The sequence below is a fragment of the Microcaecilia unicolor genome, chromosome 3, assembly GCF_901765095.1.
Source record: "Microcaecilia unicolor chromosome 3, aMicUni1.1, whole genome shotgun sequence".
Taxonomy (NCBI): domain Eukaryota; kingdom Metazoa; phylum Chordata; class Amphibia; order Gymnophiona; family Siphonopidae; genus Microcaecilia; species Microcaecilia unicolor.
In genome coordinates, this window is record NC_044033.1 from 225,475,731 (window position 1) to 225,495,233 (window position 19,503).

The 19,503-nt window shown below is 45.6% G+C and overlaps 2 protein-coding genes across 2 annotated transcripts in view; both read right to left on the bottom strand.

Annotated features, from left to right (window-relative positions):
- Window positions 1–19,503, bottom strand: part of LOC115466343 (butyrophilin subfamily 1 member A1-like) — a 494,943-nt gene that overhangs the window by 361,382 nt on the left and 114,058 nt on the right. The gene's annotated exons all lie outside the window — the stretch shown is intronic.
- The window catches only part of LOC115466338 (butyrophilin subfamily 1 member A1-like), a 1,244,786-nt gene that overhangs the window by 88,529 nt on the left and 1,136,754 nt on the right, over window positions 1–19,503 (bottom strand). The gene's annotated exons all lie outside the window — the stretch shown is intronic.

Consider the following 19,503-nt stretch of genomic DNA (forward strand, 5'->3'; position numbering starts at 1 on the left):
CCCCCTCCCCACTCCAGTCCCCTTCTCCCATCTGAAAAACCCCTCCCCATCTAAGAACCCCCAGAACACCCCTCTCCCATCTGAGAACCCCCTCCCCACCCCAGTCCCCTTCTCCCATATAAAAACCACTTCCCCTCCCCATGTGAGAACCCCCACAACACCCCTCTCCCATCTGAGAACCCCCTCCCCACCCCAGTCCCCTTCTCCCATATAAAACCCCCTCCCCTCCCCATGTGAGAACCCCCACAATACCCCTCTCCCATCTGAGGACCCTGACCCGACTCTCCTGCTCCCACCCTACCTTTAAAAAAAATTTTTGAAGCGTCGTTGCAGGCAGCGCCTCGCGTCTGCCCTGCAGAAGTAAATCTCTTCGCTTCGAAGTTCGTCGTCGTCGGGCCTCACTATGTCCCGCCCTCCTCTGAGGAAACTTCCTATTTCCGCGAGGGCGGGACATAGTGAGGCCCGACGACGACGAACTTCGAAGCGAAGAGATTTACTTCTGCAGGGCAGACGCGAGGCGCTGCCTGCAACGACGCTTCAAAAATTTTTTTTTTAAGGTAGGGTGGGAGCAGCGGGAGCGAGGCGGATCACCCCCCCACCCACTGACACCCGGGGCGGACCGCCCCCACCGCCCCCCCCCTTGGTACGCCACTGCTATAACATAAACCCAGATTACATGATGAAGCTGATGGTAGGGTAAATCTATCTCATACAACAGTTTCCTAGCTATAAAAACATCAGGTTTAAATCCGTATTGAACAGAGATTTCTCACAAACAGGTTCAAAATGGTGGAACACCATCCCTAGTGAAATAAAAAGAATAATCAACTATCTAATATTTCGCAAATTTCTCAAGGCATTCTTTTTTAACAAATGTTTGCTTTGTTAGACAATGAACTAAACAGCAAGTGTTATGATATCTTTATTTGCTCATTTCAAAATCTCACTGTTAATGTTTTTTTCATACTTGTAAATATATATATACTAGTAAAAAAGGTCCATTTCGTTACGAAAAGAAATGGGCGCTAGCAAGGTTTTCCTCCTCCCCCCCCCTCACTCTCTCCCTCTGTCCCCTCCAAGTCCCACGGCCCCCTTTCCTCCCCTCCGATTTCCATGGCTTCCTCCCTCTCTCTGTCACTCTCCTTCACTCTGCTCTCCCTCGGAGTTGCAATCCCCCCCTCCCTCCCTCTGTCATTCTCCATCACTCTGTCCTCCCTCCGACTGCCAGTCCCCCCCCCCCTCTAAAATCGCCAACCCCCCTCTCCCCCTCTCTTACCGGGGTCCCGTCGGCAGCATTGAAGAGCGAGCAGGATCAGCGAGTTTACTGCCTTTCCTTCTCTTCGCTCTGAGCTCTGGTCCCGTCCTCATTTCCTGTTTCGGTAAGGGTGGGACCAGAGTCAGAGGTCAGAGCGAAGAGAAGAGAAAGCAGCAGACTCGAAGGGATGTGTGACGTCAGTGTTATCTACCGCAGGTAGCAGACCACCTCCGGCGGAAGCCACGGTCCCAGGCAGCGTCAGAACGTTGGAAGTGAGAATTATTATATAGGATATATATAATATAATAATTTGCTCCTCCAACGTTCCAATGAGGCTACCTGCGCCCGTAACCATCTGCTGACGTCACTCTCCTCCAACGTTCTCCGTCGTCACTCTCCTCCAACGTTCTCCGTCCCTCCCTCCCAGTTCCAGGGCCCCCCCTCTCTCCCAGTTCCACAGTCGTCGTCGGCCCTCCCTCCCAGTTCCAGGGCCCCCCCTCTCTCCCAGTTCCACGGTCGTCGGCCCTCCCTCCCTCCCAGTTCCAGGCACCCTCCCTCCGCTTTTAAAAACTAATCTTCACTTACCGCTTCAGGGTTACGGCAGCCGGCAAAGCGTGCAGGCTCAGCCCTTCTCTGTCAGCTCTGGTCCCACCCTTGCGGAAACAGGAAATGAGGGCCAGAGCTGACAGAGAGAAGGGCCGAGCCTGTATGCTTTGCCGGCCGCCGTAACCCCGACTAGGTAAGTGAAAATTAGTTTTTAAAAGCGGAGGAAGGGTGCCTGGAACTGGGAGGGAGGGAGGGAGGGCCGACAACCGTGGAACTGGGAGGGAGGGAGGGCCAACGACCGTGGAAGAGGGAGGGAGAGAGGGCCAATGACCATGGATCTGGGAAAGAGGGGGGCCCTGGAACTGGGAGGGAGGGAGGGAGGTAGTGAGGAACGGAGAAACGCACGCATTAAAGTAACAGAAGGTACAGCTTATTTTTAAAAAAAAAAAAAATTTAAAAGATGCTCACTCTCAATGTCTGTATATGAAACTCGGAGGGAGGGAGGGACCCTGAAACTCAGAGGGAGGGGACTACCCTGGAACTCGGAGAGGGGGGAGGGGACAACCCTGGAACTCGGAGGGAGGGGAGGGGGCGATGACCCTGGAACTCGGAGGGAGGGGAGGGGGGATGACCCTGGAACTCGGAGGGGAGGGGATGACCCTGGAACTCGGAAGAAGGGGAGGGGATGACCCTGGAACTCGGAGGGAGGGAGTCGACCCTGGAACTCGGAGGGAGGGGGGCCCTGGAACTCGGAGGGAGGGGGCCCCTGGCACACACTCTCATTCTCACACACACACTCTCTCTCTCACAGACACATTCGCACCCAGTCTCACTCTCTCTCTTTGTCACACACACACACACTCACACATTCATTCTCTCTCTCTCACACACAGTCACTCTCACACACACTCTCTCAAACATACACACTCCAAGGAAAACCTTGCTAGCACCCGTTTCATTTGTGTCAGAAACAGGCCTTTTTTACTAGTATATATAAAGTATGCATTTCTAGTCTTAATTATTGTAAGCCACATAGAACTGAATAATTAACATTCAGATTATGTGGGATATAAGCACCAATAAATTAATCCCATTAATTTTTACTACATAGGGCAATTTGGACCCCTATGAAAAAATGGAAAGCAGGTCTCTCCCCAACAACTCTTGTTCGCATTGTTCTGGATACAAATTTGGAAATATATTCAAGCGATATTTCACTGTCAAACCAAGCTCTCAATTGATATAATAATTTTACATTCAGAACATCCTCAATTATATGTGCAGAGATTAGATCTCAAACTTCTTGATATTTTAATCTCTATTGCCCTGTGGATGATTCTAGGCAAGTGGAAAATGCAAACATGTTAGATGCTACATTCTGGTGGAACACATTATGTTTGGGATCAAAATTTGAATTAAAATCTGCTGAAAAAACAAATAACCTACAGGCCATTCTTTAGATATGGAAACCTTTGGATACATATTTAGAATAGGATTTGTAATCACATTGACATTCTATGTATGGATATATAAAGGCTCAAGGCAACCAGTGTCTTATATATACTCAAACCCTTTCATATTCACAGAAAACTACCAGTTTACCCCGTGTACTAAGCCGCGCTAGCGGCTGACGCTACAGTAATGCCAACACAGTTCATTCACTTTTAAAAAATAATAAAAGATTTTAACTAAAAAAAACAAGAGCTGTCATAATGAACCTGAAAAGAACAGAAAGAGAAATCAGATAAAAACCTGTTTATAGCTGTTCCTTTCAAATCTGTTTCCTGAATACAGAATAACAGCAAGCTGTGATCAATCTAGCCATGTTTTCTTCTGCTGGTTTTCTCCAGACTATGGAGTGTTTGGGATGGAAACAACTGAGTACAGGACCTACTCATAGGGCAGAGCATACCTCAGATTTATGTCAGTTTCCTCCAGGGACCATGGCATAGTTTAAATGTTTAATTTGGGGAGTGGGGGGGGGGGGGGGGGCAAAGGGCAGGGCACTATTGCTTACAAAAATGCTAAAAAGAACCGGCCCGAGAACCGAACCTTGTGGCACATCACTGGTAACATCCTTTTCCTCAGAGTGCACTCTATTTACCACTACCATCTTTTGCCTTCCACCCAACCAGTTCCTAAACCAGTCAGTCACTTTTGGGCCCATACTGAGGGTACTCAGTTTATTTTTTTTAGTTGTTTATGAGGAACAGTGTCAAAGGCTTTGCTAAAATCTAAATAGCATATCATTTGCATATATACATCTCATATATATTCATTATGGTTATTCCAAAAATAGAAAAAAAGACAATTAAAATAGACTGAATAGGAAGCCAGTATATCTATCTATGTTTATCTATATTTATTAATCTTTAAATTGAAATTAGCCAACAATGGGAAATTTCTCTCAGTATGCCCCCTCTCACATTCACATGAATTAGCAAAGGGAGAGCACACTTCCTCTGTCCCCCTTCCCTAGGCCTGACACCAGTACCTTCCCCTTTTCTCTTCTCCAAAGCGTAGCTCTTTCTCCCTTCCTCCCTCTTTACCCAACACTTCCCACCTTCCCTATGCCATACCAGGTTTCAGATCTGCTGCCCTTTAGTTAACTGTTGTTACCAAACATGTATTAGCTGTACATAATGGTTAGAGCAGCAGGCTCAGAACCAGAGTTCAAATCCAACTGCTGCTCCTTGAGATCTTGGACAAGTCACTTAACCCTCCATTGTCTCAGGTACAAACCAGCTGTAAATCCTCCAAGAAAATACAAAGAAGCCCTTTTACAAAGGCACGCTGAAAAATGGCCTAAGGTATTGTAGACACATTTTGGGTGACTACCGCCCGCATGCCAGAAAATAAAAATATTTTCCGGAGCACGTAGTGGACACGCGTCGAAAATGAAATTATTGCAAGGCCATGTGTGGCTTAGTAAAAGGGCCCCTTAGTGTACCTGAATGTAACTCACACTGACTTGAGCTAAATCCAAATCCAAAATCTAGTATTAGGCATATTGTAAAGTAATACAAAATGTTAAAAGTCACTCAGGACCTATAAACCAAATCTACAGTACCATCATAGCACTTACTTCCAAGAGTCAAATAACAAAGGTTTATCAAGGAAAAGATAGAGCTGTAAACAAATCAGTGGACAAAAGAACATTAATATACAGACTAATGTAGCAAGAACCAGCTCACGCCTGTGCGTGATGTAAGATAGAGCAGGATTCCGAGAAGCCAGATGTTAGTAGTCATGGCAACTTCTCGGGAACCAGCACACAGGACTGAGGGGTGAGCTACAGAAACTAACCACGTCACCTACCCTCAAAGGATAGGTGAGGAAATGTAAACTAATTTTTAGGATTTTACCCTGTTTTAGACAACAAACATGACCACAAGAATTACTTAGAGTCTATGTACGATTAAAAAAACATTTATTTAAAACATTTCTTCAGTTGTGGTGTGAATAACCTTTATGTTTGTAACTTATCTAGCAAACACAACTAACAATTATATATCATTTGATTTTGCGTTATGAAAATATAATTCTGAATTAAATTATCATTAATAAACAATTAAGGGTAAACTTTTGTCTCTTGTACCAGTTCCCTTCACTTTTTAAATATTTTAACCAAAAGAATAACCTTTAACATGTTATCATTTTTTTCCTTTACAGGACACCCACCCCTCTGCAATCAGCAAAACCAACAGCGATCAGATAAGTATTATTTCTTAGTTCTCTCTCATTCTTCAATTTGTCACTTTGTATCTGTATCAATATTGCTATCAAGGATTTGATTCTTTGTTTCTCTTTCTCTTTTCAGGTACTTCTAAGATCTTCACTCCCAGGAGACTAGGTAAGTATTTTCTTAACCAGTTTTATTTTATTTCATTCCCTCACTTCTCTTTTTATTGCAGTATTACTTAGCTCAGGGGTATAAGTTCACGGAATCTTTCTTGCGATAGAGCCCTTCTTTTCTCCGAAATAGCTGTCCTCAGCCGTGCAGTCTTCTTGCTACACCTCACTCTTAACAAAAGTAATTGGAGACAAAACCCTGTTCTCCCTACTTTCTTCTTAAAGGATATACAGTTGTGGGGGCTATTAATCACTAAACTGTGGCCTCTATAATAAGTAAAATAAAATTAACTATATATTCCTTTCTCTTCAGGACCTGAACTATATATTTTTCTTCCCTAAGCTAACCAGAGTGATTTGTTCCATTCAGCACTGCAGCACAACTCTCAGCATTCTACTAACAGGCTCTGCTCCCAACATTCCGCTTCACTGAACTCACTTTGTACATACAGCAGTTTAGAATTCTTTTTCCTTTTTCAGTCTATAATTAAAAAAAAATTATTTTAATTCTATTCACCACCCTTTCTCCACATCCCTCTTACATTAATTCACTTTAAATTTTCCCTTACTCTCTCCCTCATTACTCCTAAACTCCCAAACCCTGAAATATTGGGGGAAGCACTTTCCTTTTTAAATAGGCACATCCCCTAAAGTGTTCCTTTACCCCCTTCAGTATCACAATTCCCCTTAAAGTATTTTTTTCTACCTTTTTCTCTTAAAATCACCTCTCCCACACTCACACCCAGCACAGCACCTCCTTACACATCAAGGTCCAAACTCACTCTGCCCAACTGCCAGCAACACTGTTTCCCAGGTTACAGAATCTCCTAGAGCACCTCCACTGTTCCGCCCCGGACCGATCAGCACTGCTTCCCACAGCGCCTTTACCAACTGCAGCCATGCCAGTCTCCTGCCCTCCAGAGCCCCAAAACGGACCCCCCCAGGTAAAAAAACATTTTTTTCTTTTCCCTCCTTACCCTATGTTACACTAAACAAACTGGATTACTACAGATTGATTCTACACAGACATTCAATGCTATCATAATAACTGGCCTCCTTCACACAGACAGACCACCACCAAGAATGGGATAAGTACCCACAAGCTAAATATAGACATATGTAGACAAAAATTAAGCTAAAACCCCAAGAAGCTGGGATCTGCATACCATATTACACTGGAGAACTAGAAACAGTAATGTATTTCATTCTCTATTTTGCAAAATATAAAGACAGCAAACGTAAACAAAAACAAACACATTCCACTCATGAAATTAAAAATTAATACAAAAAAATAAAACTGGAAGAGAAAATAAGATGATACCTTTTTAATGGACTAATTAATGGACTAATTTAATGGACTAATGCGGGATGTAAGGAACAACTCACAAGGATACTCCAGACGGCACAAAACACAGCAGCCAGATTGATATTTGGTAAGACACGATTCCAAAGCGCCCACCACTCCGTGAAAAATTGCACTGGCTTCCTATCAAAGAATGCATCTCTTTCAAAATCTGCACCTTAGTCCATAAGATTATCTATGGTGAAGTCCCAGGTTACATGATTGACCTAATCAATCTCCCAATCAGAAATAGTACCAGTTCATCACGGTCTTACCTGAATCTCCACTGCCCAAATTGCAAAGGACTAAAATACAAGACAACCCATGCGTCCAACTTCTCTTACATAGGCACGCGCCTGTGGAACGCATTGCCACAAGTGGTGAAAACAACTTATGATCACCTAAAATTCAGAAAATTACTAAAGACTCACCTATTCGGAAAGGCATATCCGAATGACCCAACTTAAGTGACTCAACCCTGCAACACTTCACTATCAAAGATCGTATTGGACATTGACAAACTCTTTTACCTCAACCCAACTTGATTGAATCTTATCTTCCCTATCCAAATACAACATTTGGTACTAATCCCGTACCGGAATTGGCGAATGCCTTCACGGTATTATGTAAACCACATTGAGCCTGCAAATATGTGGGAAAATGTGGGATACAAATGTAACAAATAATAATTAAATAATTTATTATATTTTTTTTATTAGCTTTCAGAGGCCAAAACCTCCTTCCTCAGGTCAGGATAATTTGCTTACCTGATGAATTTAGATTTTGGCCTCTGAAAGTCAGTCAAAAAATGTATTTAGTCCAGTAAAAAGGAATCATTTATTTTCTGTTTTTTTGTTTAATTTTTAATTATGAACTTTAATGTAAACTAACATTACACATTATTAACCTCTTCAGTCTTTCCTCATATGAGAGGAGTTTCATCTCCTTTATCATTTTGGTTGCTCTTCTTTGAACCTTTTCTAATTCCGCTATATCTTTTTTGAGATACGGCTACCAGAACTGAATGCAGTACTCAAGGTGCAGATGCACCAAGGAGCGATACAACGGCATTATAGTGTTTTCGGTCTTATTCACCATTCCTTTCCTAAAAAGTCGCACACTGAGCAAAAGATTTCAGAGTATTATCTACAACACCAAGATTGTTTTCTTGAGCGCTGACCCCCCAAGGTGGACCCTAGCATTAGGTAACTATGATTCGGATTATTCTTTCCAATGTGCATCACCTTGCATTTGTCAACATTAAATTTCGCCTAGTCTTCCAATTTCCTAAGGTGTTCCTGAAATATTTCACAGTCTGCACATGTTTTAACAACCTTGAATAGTTTAGTATCATCTGCAAATTTGATCACCTCACTCGTCATTCCGATTTACATATCATTTATCGATATGTTAAATAGTACAGGTCCCAGTACAGATCCCTGCGGCACTCCACCCTCCTCCATTGAGAAAAATGACCATTTAAGCCTATCCTCTGTTTTCTGTCCAATAACCAATTTCTAATCCACACTAAAACCTTGCCTCCTATCCCATGACTCTTTAATTTTCTCAGGAGTCTCTTATGAGGAACTTTATTTAAAGCTTTCTGAAAATCTAGAAACACTACATCAACTGGCTCACCTTTATCCACATGTTTATTCATGCCTTCAAAGAAATGATGCAAACTGAGGCAAGACTTCCCTCGGCTGAACCCATGCTGACTCTGTCCCATTAAACCATGTTTGTCTACATGTTCTGTAATTTTACTCTTTATAATAGCTTCCACTATTTTGCCTGGCACTGATGTCAGGCTTACCGATCCATATTTTCCCAGATCAACCCTAGAACCCTTTTTAAAAATTGACATCAGATTGGCCACCCTCCAATCTTCAGGTACTACAGACAATTTTAACGACAGGTTACATATTACTAACTGCAGATCAGCAATTTCATGCTTGAGTTCTTTGAATACCCTTGGATGTATGCCATCTGGTCCAGTTGATTTACTACTCTTTAATTTATCAATTTGGCTCAGTACATCTTGCAGGTTCACTGAGATTTCTTTCAGTACCTCTGCATCATCACCCTTGAAAACCAATTCCGGTACAGGCAGATCTCTTACATCTTCTTCCATAAAGACAGAAGCAAAAAATTCATTCAGTTTCTCCACTATACCCTTGTCCTCCCTATGCGCCTCTTTTGCTCCTTCATGATCTAACGGTCCCATGGATTTCCTCACAGGCTTTCTACTTCTGATGTACCTGGAAAAGCTGTTACTGTGAGTTTTAGCCTCTGCGGCAAGTTTTTCTTCAAATTATTTTTTAGCCTTCTTTATTAGTGCTTTGCATCTGACTTGCCAGTGCTTATGTTGCTTCTTATTTTCTTCATTTGGGACCTTTTTCCATTCTTTGAAGGACAATCTTTTCGCTGTAATGGCCTCTTTTACTTCACCTTTTAACCATGCTGGCTGACATTTTCTCTTCTTTCCACCTTTGCAAATACATGGAATGCATTTGGACTGGGCTTCCAAGATGGTATTTTTGAATAATGTCCATGCCTGATTTAGTGTCCTAACCTTTGCAGCCATAGTCGCCCTTTCAAAAATTAAATGCAGCTACAGTAGATTTCCTTTGCCGTTTCATCCCAGATAGTAGATCAAATTTGATCATGTTATCATCACTGTTTCCCAGGGAACCCAACACCGCCATCTCTCACACTATGCTCTGCACGCCACAAAGAACCAGATCCAAAATGGCTCCCCCTCTCATCAGTTCCTGGACCAGCTGCTCCAAGAAGCAGTTGTTTATTACATCTAGAACTTTTATCTCCCTGGCACTTCCTGATGTAACATTTATTCAGTCAATATTGGGGTAACTGAAATCAGTTGGATGAGAAAGAAAGAAAATATTCCCCTGAGGCAGCTATGGTATAGCGAAACAGGGCTTCCCTGTCGGGATTTGAGGAATTTTGAGAAAGTACAGCATTTGGACCTGGATTGAATTATGAATGGCGAAGACATCAAAATAATGAGCTAAGTACATTTTCCAAGCTTGGATAAGTGATTTGAGTCTCCTACAATGTTTGTGGTGGCACATGGCAGTGCTCATATGAAAGTTAATGTGGAGTTTTTTTTGTGAAGACATATGATTGCAATGGTTCCCTCATTATATCTAAGGCGTGTCCTTTAAAAACGAGGTGGATCCGATTTTTCTGAAGTCTTTTTTTCTCCACTTTTTTATGGTGTGCCTGCCATAGTTGCCCTCAAACTAATTGTGTACAAGGTAGAATTGTTTGTGAGTTGTTGGTAACTGAAATCACCCATTATTATAGTGTTGCCCAGTTTGCCAGCTTTCCTAATCTGTGCAAACTTTTCTTCATCCGTCTGTTCGTTCTGTCCTGGCGGACGGTAGTACAGCCCTACAAGAATACTCCTTCCCTTCACACGTGGAAGTCTATCCATAGTGATTCCACACTTCTATCTGTGTTATGTGAAATGCTTATTTTATTTGACTCAATTCCCTCTTTAACATATAGCGCAACCCCCCCTCCAATTTGAGCTTCTCTATCGTGAATACAGTGTCCCATTGATCGTCCTTTTCCCACCATGTCTCTGAGATACCTATTATATCTACCTCATCATTTACTCCTATATGTTCTAATTCTCCTATCTTTTAGGCTTCTAGCATTTGTATACAGGCACTTCAAATTGTGTTTTTTCCTTTGATCTACAAGCTGCTTAGAAGTTGAAGGGGATAATGTACATCCTTTATCTTGCTCTCTCATTAAGCTCACCTGGCTTACTTTCAGCATTGTTGAAACCTCTCTACTGGGATTCCCTAAATGTCCTATTTCAAAAGTATCCTTCAAGAATACTCCATGCCGACCCATGCGCTCCTGGGCGAGTGTTGGCTTCCCTCCTCCCCCCCCCCCCCCATTCTAGTTTAAAAGCTGCTCTATCTCCTTTTTAAAAGTTAGCGCCAGCAACCTGGTTCCCAGAATGTCACCCATTTCCTAACAAATCTAAATCCCTCATCCCTCAACAACGCATTGAGACTTCAGTGCTCTGCCTGCCTCTTGGGTCCTGTGCGTGGAACGGGAAGCACCTCTGAAAATGTGACCCTGAAGGAGCTAAACTTCAGCTTTCTACCTAAGAACTTAAATTTAGCTTCCACAACCTCCCTCCCGCATTTTCCTAATGTCACTGGTACCCACATGTACCATGACAGCCAGCTCTGCCCCAGCACTATCTAAGATCCTGTCTCTGTGATGTGCGATGTCCGCCACCTTCGCACCTGGCAGGCAAGTCACCAGGCAATCCTCATGTCCACCAGCCACCTAGCTATCTATATGCCTAATGATCGAATCACCAATGTCAAGCTCGTAACACTGAGAGGTGAGCCCCTGTACTCGATGAGGGAAATCCCTCACCAAGCTGTCGGCCAAAACCCTGAGTCCCCCCCCCCCCCCCCGGTGCCAACCACCGTTCCACAGGGGTTGAGCCTCTGAGTGCAAGTAGCCAACAGCAGAGAGAACAAAGTCCAGCACCAAGTCCACAGGGTAAGACCAGGCAGCGAGAATCGTAGATCCAGGGACAGGCAAAGGTCAAAACCAGGCAGCGGTCAATAGCAGGTCCAGGGACAGGCAAAGGTCAAAATCAGGCAGCGGACAATAGCAAGTCCAGAGGCAGGCAAAGGTCAATACCAGGCAGCGGTCAATAGCAGGTCCAAAGACAGGCAAAGGTCAATACCTGAGAACAGGGCCTTAAATAGTGTGAGAATTAGAACTAAGCTTGCACAGCTGAATACATGATGGCTACCCCCATCGGAAACGCCCTGCACCCAAATATGGGCTTCCTTCCTGAAGCTGCCCCACTCCAAGATGGCTGCCACCACCACAGCCGCTCCTATCAAAGATGGCTGCCAGAACCTGGAAAAGCCCCAAACAAAGATGGCTGTTCAATCCTTCGGTGCTCTACTCTGCAGAGACAGAAAACATGACAGTATCCTCCCCTAAAGACCGCCCTCTCTACCCCGGGCCAGGTTTTCAGGGATATTGGGCATGGAAGTCTCAAATTAATTTGGGAGCATGGATCTGACTTGCTGGTTCCCAAGAGTTATCCTCAGGGCCATAGTGTTTCCATGCCAATAGATAGTAGAGCTGTCCTCTTCTATGCTTAGAGTCCAGGATTTCCTGGACCTCAAACTCAGGCTATGAGGATACCTCCGGAATCGGTCCCACCTTGGGTGTTGGATGCCACTTAGAAGATACACAAGGTTTGAGTAGAGAAACATGAAATGCATTATGTATCTTGAACTGCAATGGCAAACGGAGTCTGTAAGTAACTGCTCCTATGCGATCTATGATGGCAAAAGGCCCAATGAATGAGTTTTCGATACTTAGTACTAAGCCAGACTCGTTGACCCTGTACAAGCTGAGGTGTGGCTCATCTCTTTTTATTTGCAACCCTCTGGTAAGTCTCTGCGGCCTGATGCAGGTGTAACTGTACGTCCTTCCACACTCCTTGGAGATCGGTCAAAGTTCTGTAAAGCTGAGGTGGAGCAGAGCCTGGAACCACTTCCGCCACCAGAGGCATGGGAAGAGGCAATCGTGGGTGCCACCCGTAGGCTGCAAAGAACGGAGATGTGTGTGCGGCTGAATGAAGGCTATTATTATAAGCAAATTCAGCCCATGGTAATAAGGAGACCCAATCGTCTTGTCGAGCATTAACATGCAGTCTTAGATACGCCTTCAGTGTCTGATTCGCTCGCTCTACCATACCATTAGTCTCAGGATGATATGCCGAGGAGAAAAGGTTCTTGTTGCCAAAGCTGGAACACAGGGCCCTCCAAAATCTAGAGGTAAATTGAGGACCCCCGGTCGCTGATGATAAGCATTGGCAATCCATGTATGCGAAAGATAGGGTGAATGAACTGTTGGGCAAGAACTGCCAACGACGGGAGCCCCTTCAGGGGAATAAAGTGGGCCATACGTGAGAATCGGTCTATCACCACCCAGATGACCGTACACTCCTGGGAGGGTGGTAACTCTGTAATAAAGTCCATCGACAGTTCTTGCCATGGAGCTTGTGGCACCGGCAAAGGTTGAAGCAACCCCCAGGGCTTCCCAGTCAGTTTCTTGTGGCGGGCGCAAGTAGGGCAGGTAGTGACGAACTGCAGGATGTCCTGAGCCATGCATGGCCATTGATAAAACCGAGAGATGAGATGCAGTGTCTTATGATATCCTTGATCTCCAGCGATCGCGGACGCATGTCCCCATCTAAGTATTTTCTTTCGGAATCAAGGAGCTACCAGAATCCGGGAGGTTCCTGGAGTCGTGAGCATAGCAGTAGCCGGGTCAAGCATAGGGTGCCACTCCTCGATTTCCTCCGGAGAGTCGAAGACCCGGGACAATGCATCCGCCTGAACATTTTTCACTGCAGGGCAGAAATTGAGCTGAAAATTAAAGCAAGCGAAAAACAGGGACCACCGGGCTTATCGGGGGTTGAGTCTCTTAGCGTCCTGCAGGTAGAGTAAGTTCTTGTGATCGGTAATGACAGAGATTGGATGGATTGCCCCCTCTAAGAGATACCGCCACTCTTCAAAAGCCAACTTGAGGGCTAACAACTCCCGATCCCCCACAGTATAATTCCGTTCGGCCGTCGTGAACTTCTTGGAAAAAAAGAAACATGGGTGCCTCTTCCCTGCTTCCGAAGTTTGTGACAAGATTGCCCCCGCTCCCACAGCTGAGGCGTCCACCTCCAAAATAAAAGGTCATTGGGGATCAGGACTGTGGAGGACCGGAGCAGACAGAAAAGCCTTCTTGAGAGTTTCAAAGGCCTCGACGGCTTGCGGAGACCACTCCCTAACGTTAGCACCCTTCTTAGTTAAGGCGGTGGGGGAAGCTGCCACTACAGAGTAGCGATGTATAAATTGTCTGTAATAATTAGCAAAGCCCAGGAACCGTTGGAGCGCTCGCAACCCCTGTGGTCGTGGCCAATCTTGAATGGCTTAGACCTTCCCAGGGTCCATTCGTAGTCCCGTTGCTGACAGAATATAGCCCAAAAAAGAAATACTGTGCAGATGAAATGTGCATTTCTCAAGTTTCACATAGAGGTGATTGTCCTGCAGTTGCTGCAGCACAGTATGGACCTGCTTCACATGTTCCTGACGTGAGGTGGAAAAAACTAGAATATCATCCAGGTATACCATAACAGAGGTGTATAAGAGGTCGTGGAAAATGGAGTTCACGAAGTCCTGGAAGACAGCCGGGGTGTTACAAAGGCCAAAAGGCATGACCAAATATTCAAAGTGCCCTTCATGGGTATTGAAGGCCGTCTTCCATTCGTCCCCTGGCCGGATTTGTATTAAATTATACACTCCACGCAAGTCCAACTTAGAAAAAATAGTGGCCCCTTGAATCCGGTCAAAAAGCTCCGGGATGAAGGGCAAAGGATATCTATTCTTGATGGTGATGGCATTTAAACCCCGATAATTGATGCATGGCCGTAAGGACCTGTCCTTTTTGGCCACAAAACAGAACCCAGCGCCAGCCGGCGAGGAAGAGGGTCAGATAAAGCCCTTAGCCAGGTTCTCCTGGACATACTGACGCATTGCGTCTGACTCTCCACGTGATAAGGTGTACAATTGTCCCTGGGGTGGAGTATGTCCGGGCATCAACTCGATGGCACAATCGAATGGACGATGAGGAGGAAGACTCTCCGCCTCTCGGGCATCAAACACATCCTGGAACATCCGATACTCTGTAGGAAGTCCTGAACACTTGGTCTTTACTTCCCCTGTGGCCACCTCCACCATCCCACCAGGTGGGACCACGGGCTTGAGGCAGGTTAAATGATACTGCGGACTCCAACTGGCCACAACTCCTGTTCTCCAATTAATCTGTGGCATGTGCTGGCGTTACCAGGGCATGCCCATTATCACCGGCTGAATAGCCTGGGGAAGCACGTACAGTTGAATAGTCTCAGTATGACTCACCCCCAGTAGGGGTTTGGTGACATGGGTAATAGCATGGGGCAATGCCCCTCCTTGGACCGAGGTTACCTGCAGCGGTGATCCACAGGTCATGCAGGGGCTACCTAACTTAGCCAGCAGTTCAGCGGCGATGAAGTTACCCCCTGCTCCGGAGTCAATCAATGCGGAGGTAGATACTGAAAGGTCCTGGAATTGCAAGGTCAGGGGAACCACCACCAGCTTCTCCGCCGGCGACGATTCTTGTTCTGGCTCAGATGCTACATGACCCAGGGCCACCCACCTCAGTGGTCCTGGGCCTGGTCGTTTCCCGACTTATTGGGACACTGGCCTACCATATGGCCAGATTCTCCGCTGTAAAAACAGAGTCGATTCCTACGACGAAACATTTGCTCCTTCACGGTGAGCTGTGATCGGCCCATTACCATGGGTTCCTCCAAGTTCTCCGCTGAACGTTCCGGCATCTTCCTCGGCAGCTGATGGCCCTGGGAACTCAAGGAGAGTTTGGCCCCAGATCGCTGACCCGCTCACTCCCGGGCATGCTCTTGAAACTGGACATCAATCCGAGTGCATAAGGCGATCACCGCATCAAGAGACGTGGGTACTTCCCATCCAGCTAATTCGTCCTTTTTTGCGGCTACTCAACCCCTGCCAAATTATGGTGGTCAGCGCTTCTTGATTCCAGCCCAACTTGGCCGCAAGGGTCCGAAATCGAATCGCGTACTCCCCAACTGAGTCTGACCCCTGCTGTACGCGCAACAGCTGTCTGGCTGTGGATGAAGGTCTTTTGGGCACATCAAATACCATATGGAATTGGCGTAAAAATTCATTAAAGTTAGACAAAGCTGGATCCCTCTGCTCCCACAGAGGAGTAGCCCATGCTAGGGCTGGTCCTGACAAGAGAGTCATCATGTATGTGACCTTGACTTGATCTGAAGGAAAAGCTTGTGGTTGCAAATCGAACAACATTCGGCACTGGTTAATGAATCCTCGACAGGCGAATGGGGGGGTGCCATCAAAGCGTAGTAGGTCAGGGAGATGGAACCCTCCCGGGGGTCCCATTGGCTCTGGAGGACTTGAAGCACTGGCCCGGGTAGCCTGCATCGTCTGTAGCTGAGGACAGATATTCTGTAGAGCAGAGGACAGCTGATTCAACTGCCCCTGCTGCTGTTGTACAATCTGAGCAAGTTTGGTAAGATCGGTCTTGTCCGACGAGCTCATGGCTTCGGCTTTCTGTCAAGCTCGTAATACTGAGAGGTGAGCCCCTGTACTCGATGAGGGAAATCCCTCACCGAGATGTTGGCCAAAACCCTGAGTCCCCCCCAGTGCCAATCACCATTCCACAGGGTTTGAACCCCTGAGTGCAAGTAGCCAACAGGGGAGAGAACAAAGTACAGCACCAAGTCCACAGGGTAAGACCAGGTAGCGAGAATTGTAGATCCAGGGACAGGCAAAGGTCAAAACCAGGCAGCGGTCAATAGCAGGTCCAGAGACAGGCAAAGGTCAATACCAGGCAGCGGTCAATAGCAGGTCCAGAGACAGGCAAAGGTCAATACCAGGCAGCAGTCAATAGCAGATCCAGGAACCGGCAGAGCAACTATCCAGCAAACTGAGTAGAAGCCGAAGCACAGAAGAACTGAGAACAAGGCCTTAAATAGTGTGAGAATTAGAGCTAAGCTTGCACAGCTGAATACAAGATGGCTGCCCCCATTGGAGACGCCCTGCGCCCAAATATGGGCTTCCCTCCTGAAGCTGCCACACTCCAAGATGGCTGCCACCACCACAGCCGCCCCTATCAAAGATGGCTGCCAGAACCTGGGAAAAGCCCCAAACAAAGATGGTCGTTCAATCCTTCAGTGCTCTACTCTGCAGAGACAGAGAACATGACAACCAACTACAATAGCTGTCCTAACCCTTTCCTCCTGGGCAGAAGTCCTTGGAGACATATCCTCAGTGCAAGAGGATTGTACATCCCCTGGTGGGCAGGTCCTGGCTACAGGAGTACTTCCTACTTCATCAGGGTGATGCTCTCTTTCTAGGCGACCTCCCTCTTCCAAGACAGCACAGGGGCTGCCAGACTGGAAGTGAGACTTCTCTACAAAATCCCTGTAGGTCTCCTCTATGTACCTCTCTGTCTCCCTCAGCTCCACCAAGTCTGTTACTCTAGCCTCAAGAGAACAGACCCATTCTCTGAGAGCTAGGAGCTCTTTGCATCAGGCACACATATATAACTGCTCACCAACTGGGAGACAATCATACATGTGATACTCGGTGCAAAAGACTGGATAGCACCCCTCTCCCTACTGGACTGCTGACTTTATCTTAGTATTTTTCAATTTTTCAATAATTTAGAACTTGCTAAGGTATTAAGGATATTAGCCTATTATAAAAATATCTTTAGTTTATATGGTATATTGTGTGATTTATTTAGTCTTTTCTTCTTTGGAAGTAATGAAATGTAATTAAAACTCTGTAAAAACACTCCTTGCTTGTTATCCTAATTATAATAACTGACTATAAATGAAGAGTTGTGCCAGGGGTGGGAGGGATGAGGTCTAAACTAGGTCCTGCAGTGCCTGCAAGAGGCTGTTAATGCTGTGGTACAAAGTTAAAGTTTTAAAACTAGGGGGAAGAGAGTATGGAGATTAGTTGATAGAGTTTGCTTCTGTATATTTTTATTCTGCCTATCACTAACCTACAATTTCTCCTTTAAACCCCCAAGTTCCAAAAGCACAAGGCAAAATAATGTTCACTTACCAGAGAAATGTCCTCTTCTCTCAGAACTCAGAAAGAAAGTTACGTGGGACCTTACCTCTTTATATAGTTTTGAATCTAAGGGGACTGCTTCAAAGAGACCCTTTCAAACTAACTCTGTAATCAGGTTGCCCTTAGTAACCTCTGTAAATGTTCTACTTCCTCACACCTTAATTAATACCTAATTCAGGACAGTGGCAGTGCTACCTCTCCAGCAACCAAAGAACATAAAATAACTGTCTTTTAGAACAAGATTTGAGGCTTCCTATTTACTTTTTAAAGTTCTTTGGCTGTTAAGTTTCTACCTCTAAAAAAGTTTCAGTTTGAAACTATTTTCCTGTCTTCTCATAACTCATTCCAGGGTCTCCTATTTGTCATTTTTCTCTTTGTGATCTTCTTCACCTCTTCCACTACATCCATCTCTGACATTGATATTTTACATTTAGCTTTCTTCTGTTTTGCTGTGACTCTGTCTACTCAGATCTAATTCATTCTTAGTATCTAGTCTTGAACCCCCCCCCCCTATTTTTTATATGCATCAACCTACAGATTTTCACTCATATCCTCCCCTTTTGCTTCTCTAATTCCCCAGTCTGTCACCAACTCTTCCCTCTCCCCTCCAGCCATACAACATCTCCTGTCTGTGGGTCTCTCTCTGTTTCCTGCTATCTATGCAGCATCTCTTCTCTGTCTCTTTTCCCTCTCTCCAGTCCTGTGGCATCTTTTCACTCTCCCCTCTGTTATGTGTCATCTCCTCCCCCCACAGCCATGCAGTCTCTCCTCTTACACCCCTCCAACCAGTATTTCTTCTCCTCCCCAGCCATGCAGCATCTCCTCTCTCCTCCTCTATCCAGAATCTTCTGTTTTTCTGTCTGCCTGTCTGCCATATAGCATCTCCCCTCTCTCTTTCCCTCCCCCTCCTGACCATGCAGGATCTCCTCTGCATCTCTCTCTTTTGTCCCCACTGAACATGAACATTGCCCCTCTGATTCTCTTATCCCCTACCATGTAACATTGCCTCTTTCTTCCTCCAATTCAAAATTGTCTCTCTCTCAGTGCCCATTGCTTCTCTCTCTTTGTTCCCCATATAAAATCACCCTTCTATCTCTCATCCTCCGGCATCCACTATTGTCCCATCTCTTTCACCGCCCCCTCCATCCAGCATTGCCTATCTATCCCCCTCCAATAGTCCTGTCTCTCTCTTTCCCTATCCCTCACCATGCAGTATTGACCATCCCCTTATCCCACAATCAGTCCATCTCTTTCTCTCCCTCTCCCCTCTTACCCCACAGTCTCTCCATCTCATTCTCTCCCTCCCCCATGACTCATTTGTTCACACGCTGCTGCCTGCCTGAATCTATGGCAGCAACACCAAATAGGAACTCTCAGATTTCCTTTCCTTCCCTGCTGCTATTTGCCTGAGAAGGGGAATACAAACAAAAATCCAAGTTACATCACGGGGAGGGAGGAGGAGAAGGGAGACTGACAAAGGTGCGCAAAGGGCTCTGCCCCTCCACATGGATTCATTTCATTTACGCTCACTTAGTCAGGCAGATAGCAGCAGGGAAGGAAAGGGAAGAGAAGCTGGCAGTTGGTGTTGCTGCCATGGACTCAGGCAGGAGAGCATGTGGAGCAGGAAGGGTAAGCTAGCGGTTGGGGCTGGGGAGGTTTAGCTTCCCCATGCTTCTTATAAATGGCGCCTATGATGCCATTCACAACCAACCCAGATAAGAACAGATTGTTTGGGAGGGGCACAAACTTTGCCCATG